Source organism: Camellia sinensis, chromosome 2, assembly GCF_055761805.1.
Source record: "Camellia sinensis isolate YWXY chromosome 2, ASM5576180v1, whole genome shotgun sequence".
Classification (NCBI taxonomy): Eukaryota; Viridiplantae; Streptophyta; class Magnoliopsida; order Ericales; family Theaceae; genus Camellia; species Camellia sinensis.
The window spans coordinates 66,695,482-66,701,481 of NC_138962.1; positions in this window are offsets into that span (position 1 = coordinate 66,695,482).

The following is a 6,000-nucleotide window of genomic DNA, read 5'->3' on the forward strand; positions in this document are numbered from 1 at the left end:
GTTACATAAGCAAGAAACATGTAGTTTCTATGCAATTCTATCTATAATTTTTAATTGGTTGATAACATCCTATATAGCAATATGCTATTATTATATTCAGTATTTATTCAACTTCAACGGGCTCTATCCACAAGAAAGAGTTGGTTTAGCAGGTCAATCTATCACATACGTGTCATGCTTATTTTTCAGATAAAATCATCGTGTATCTCATTATTTGGTGCACACATGGAGCCATTTGAAAGTAAAGTTAAAAATTAATAATCAAAAGTAAAGTTATAAATATTATTTTTTAAATTTTTTTTATAATTAATTTTTTTTAACTTGATCAAACTATTTTGATCTCATAATTGTAAAAAAAAATTACACCAAACACTCTAATAGATGTTTCTAAGCCTTTGTTTGACAATGATTTTTTTAGTTATTTTTTTGACTTTTTTAACTTGAGACTTTTTTTTGTTCGTTTGGTATTCTTGATTGACTTTTTAACTTTGGAATGGTGGATTTTTTTTTTTGATTTTTTGACTTTTTTTTATCCTTTTATAATTATTTAACCCAACTCACAAACCAAACAACCCCTAAATTAAACAGATTATAAAAAACATGCAAATTGCACCACACAAAACTTATATATAAGAAAGTTGTAACTTCTAATTGAATTAACTTGTTTGATGTACTCACTTTACAATTTATTTAAGGGAAAATTATTTCTTGAAATTAAAAAAAAATGTCATAAGCACATAAATTTAATATAATTACATTGAATTTTTTTACTAAATTTTAAATTCACATAATATTTAGTTTCCTTTTTATAAAAAATTAGTCATGTAAATACAAAAATTATTTTCATTTTTTGTAATACTAAAATATGCATTTAACATTATTTATATTTATATCTTCACATCATCTATTGATTTCGATCTTTTTAGATTTTGTTTAGGAAGCTGGGTTAATTTTTTTATTTTCTAATTAATTTAGCTCCAAATAAAAAATTAGTTTGGATTAACCTTTTTAATTTTTATAATAAAAAAATAAAATAATTATAATTTAAATATAACATATTATCTTATTAATATTATTATTTTTTAAATAATTTAACTAAAAAATCAACCCAGCCCATGTGGTGGTGTTTGGCAAGTTTTTCTCCAAGGTTTTTTTTTTGATTTTTTTCACTAATTTTTTTTTTTTACAAAATAAAAAAAAAATCAAACAAAATATCACATTCAGCTCTATAATTATTTTACTTTTTCTCTCACAAACATCACATTCAACCATAAAAAAATTGAGCTATCTTTCCAAACATTAAAAATTATTTCTCTAACAATATTTTACAATTAAAAAAATTTACATAAAACCTCGCCTTCCAAACGTCTACTTAGGGTTCGTTTGGCAAGAAGAGTTTGGGGCTTTTTTGGCTATTTTAGCCACAAAAGACAAAATAGGCTATTTTAGCCACAAAAAACAAAACATCACATCCAACCCATAATTATTGCACTATTCTCTTACAAAAAAAAAAATCAAAAAAGCCAAAAAGTCAAAAAGCCCTTCCCAAACCAAACTTTTTAGCCCAAACTAAAATAGTTAAAAAAAATTAAAAAATTAAAAAGCCAACCCACTTCCCAAATGTAGGCTTAATATAGCTCATAAAAAAGTGAAAACAACTCTACGAAAAACTTCTTGTATAAGTCGACAATTTATCCATTATTTAAATATAGAAAGTACTTGGAACTTGAATCAACAATTCAACCGCGTCTTCAAATGTGCTGAATAAATAAATAAAAATCTCATCCTTAAAAGATTTTTTAGGTATGGTTTAGTAAAGTTAAAAAGTTATTAAAAAGAAATAAGAAAATTAATAATTTATATTAAAAAGTTAATTTATTTTAAAAAAATCTCATACATCTTTTTAAAAAAATTAAAAAATTATTTTAAATATATTAATTTTTATTATCTTATATTTTAATTAAAAAAAATATTAAAATGACATATGTCCCCAAACGAGACAGGCGCACCAACAACAGCTGCAGCGAACGAATTAGTAGTGTTTTGAAAAATTAATAAAAAGTTAATTTTTAATTTTTTTTAGTAAAAAAAATTAACTTTTTAAGTAATAACTTAAGTAAAAAAATTAACTTTTTTAACTTAAAAAAACTAAAAGTTAAGTTTTTGCTAGCTTGCCGAAGCAAGCCAGCATCTGCCTCTTTTCTGACTCCTACGGCCGCGCAGTGCCCACAGCCACATAGCAAACAATCAAAGAGATCCACATATATAGATACAGATATAGAGATAGAGATAGAGAGAGAAAAACTACCATCCTTTTTGTACACCCTCTCTCTCCCCCTTCTTTCTTCTGCTCACACAACACCACAAATAGATACAGATACAGAGATAGAGAGAGAAAAACTACCCTTCTTTTTATACACCCTCTCTCCCCTTTGTTTCTTCTTCTCACACAACACAACTCTCTCTCTCTCTCTACCTCCTCTTCTTGCTCTCTGTCTATATATGGAAGGAATTATGGGAGGGAGTGAAATGGGTATGGGACCAGTTTTCACGATGAGTGGTCGGAGCGAGATGGGGTACCCGTACCCGTACCCGAACTACACGGAGATGGAGAAGAGGCAACTGTTCTTGAGGAGCTACCAGTTCAGCAGGAAGAAGAGTGTTGCAGAGAGGATCAAGGGTTCTTTCTTCCGGGTGAAGAGGGTCGTTTGGTCCAGGCTCCGATCCGCCAGAAAGATCCGAAAGATAGTCTGGTTCAGGCTCCGATATGGCTTCTTCTACTCCACCAGGAAGAGAAACTTTCTTCGCCTCCACAACCCAAACACCACCACTACTACATCTTGGTCTTCTTCTTGCTTCTCCTAGGACTCTACTGTCTTTTTATTTATTTATTTATTATTATTTAAAATTTTAAAGTTGATTTCAAGTTATGTAGCACTACAAACTGCAGAGTATGATCCAAATTCTTAGCTAACATGTTTGATACGGCTGTTATACATATTATATAGTTATATCTCTATATATGATTTTAACTATACAAATTTATTAGTCTCTGTTTCTGCCTTCATACAATTTTACCCATATCCTTCTTGAAAAATTATTGAATAATTCTAAAAATCATGAATATTGTTGTGTTACTTTTGATAAATGAATACTTCAGTTCTTTCCAGCACTACATAAAACACATTTAAGTGGGTATTTTTGGGAAGTTGAGGGAAAGTTAATTTTTTGATTTTTTTTTTTTAAAAATTATGTAAAAAATTACGAGAGATATAATTTAGTGTTTTTTTTTAAAAGCTGGTTAAAAGTAACTTTTTAATTTTTAATTTATTTTATATCATATTATCTTTTATATAATTTATTTATAAAAAGATAAAATAAATTAAAAAAATTAAAAAATTAATTTTTAATTAACTTCTCAAAATACCCCTTAATATGGAACCCGGGGGTGCCGCTGTCACAGCAGCAATCTGCTGTGCTTCTGTGGAGAATTTTTTCGAGTTTTTTTTGATAATCTGAACCGTTAATATTGTAAGATTTGTTAAATAGATCATCCATATAAAAGAACAAATTGATTATAATAAGAGTACATTTGTTTTTAAAAAATAAACGGTTAACATTATCTCAATAATTTTTGTAAAATAATTTGTATTTGATTATAAGGCTATAGATTTTTGATTAATTTGATTTTTGGTATGAATAATATACTCAATAAATTTTATAATATGAATGATTCAATATGAATGATTCGGATCATCGATGAAGGCTTCAAAAAAGTCACCGCGGGCTCACAGCAGATTGCTGAGCTGCAGCCCCAGGTCCCTTAATATGGGTCAAAAGGTGGAGGATAGATTTTAATCATTTTTTCAAAATAGTCATTTTCTATTTGATTTTTTATTTTTAAACGCTGATTTTGAGAATGAGATTAAAAGTTAATTTTTTTTTGATTTTTTTTGAAGTGTGGAAAAATTAAAAAAATGATGAGGTTTAAAAAAGTTAAAAAATTAAATTTTAATTCATAAAATAAGCCTTTACTTAATTCATAAAAATAAAGAAATGATGAGGTTTAAAAAAGTTAAAAAATTAATTTTTAACTAACTTCTTAAAACACTTTAATATGGGTAAAAGGTGAAGGATAGATTTTAATTATTTTTTAAAAATAGTCCTCTGTCATTTTCTATTTGATTTTTTATTTTTAAGTTATTTTTTTAATTTTTTTTAAAGCGTGGAAAAAATAAAGAAATGATGAGGTTTAAAAAAGTTAAAAAATTAATTTTTAATTCATAAACTAAGCATTTACTTAATAGAAGTTAATATTATCTCATGTGTAAATTTTTTTTTGCTATATCACTGCTGTATAATTATATTTGTTTCTTATAAATTCTTAGTTTGATTGATAGTTCTTAATAGGGGTGAGTAGCGGATATATCGATTCGTTAAAAACCGATCGAATCGAATCGATTCGCCGCATTTTGGACGGATGCATGATGACGAGCGGACAGTTGTGGATTGATTTTCTCTAATCCGCCAATCTGACGGACGGATGACGGATTTGAGATTCCTTTGACCGCAACCGGACCGCCAAACAGCAAGCAGCCCTAGCAATTTATAAGATTTTGTATTTTCAGTTTATTTAAATATTCTGTTTGTGTTTTCAATTAAAAAAGAGTTTAAATATTCTGTTGAAAAAAAAATTTCAGCTTGAATATCTTTTTTGAATGGAAAAAAATAAACGTATTATTTATCTATATTTTTTGGTTTTAAATCTCTTTCTAAAAATAATAAATAGAAAATATAATATATGTTGGTTGGTTTTTGTTTTTAAAAAACAGATATAAATGTAACAATACAGAGATATACAATCTCTACTACTGCTCTGTTCATGATTTTTGATGGTTTGAATTGTTTTTATATTTTAAGAATCACAGATTATAATACTTTATGTGGATGAGGCATGCTGTGAATGCAGTATGTGGATGAGGTATGCTGTGATTTTGATATTCTAAAGTTTCAAACTTTCTTACTTTGGATGAGACATGCAGTGATTGTAATATTTTTTTTAAGTTATTGACTGTAATACTTTCTTCTTTTTTTTTTGACGAAATGCACAAGTTAAATTATGTTGAAAATATATAAAATTTTAAACCGCCAAACCGATTCGCATCTATCCGTCAAACCGCTCAATCCACATCCACCGGATTAGCAGACGGATGCGGATTGATTTTCTCTAATCTGTCAATCTGGCGAATAAATGACGGATTAGAGATTCCGTGGCCGCAATCGATCTCCACCCACCCTTAGTTCTTAGTTGCAGGAATGTTGTACAGGAAGAAGAAAAAAATGAATAAAAGGAAACAAGAATAATTTACTTTTTAAAAATGATTTTTTGTTTCATGATGCAAATATGTGATAAAATGTTTCTATCAATTAAACAGTTTTCTGATTTTTAATGGCATAGCCTTATATTTTTAGAATAATGCTTGGGATCCCCTTTTGGGGTCACCCCCTCACCCTCTTTGTCACGTGGCAGGGGTGATTGATGGAGCAGGAAAAAAAAAAAAAGAAAAAAAAAAAGTAACCAATGAGAGAGAGAGGGGTCAAAGGAGGTGGGGGAAAAGAGGGAATGAATCATTACTCATATTTTTAATATATATAATATCCGAAGTGTGGTGTATTGTCAAATGATGCTGAAGTTTTGAGAACAATCAACATGACACTTGTTAATGTCAATAACCAACAAATAAGGAAATTGTTAAATATATAAATTTTTTATTCTCTGGTACTCCAATAACCTCCAATGAAAAGTTTTGAAGATTTTTTATATAATAATATATATTTTTATATATAGTAGTGACGTTTTTGCAAAGTGATGATTTTTACTTTCAATTAAAGGATATCAATGAATCACATCATCTATACTAACTTTTGGTATATAAATTTTGGAGTCTTTTGGAAGCACTAAAAAAAAAAAAAAAAAGGGGTTAATTATTAACTTTTTAT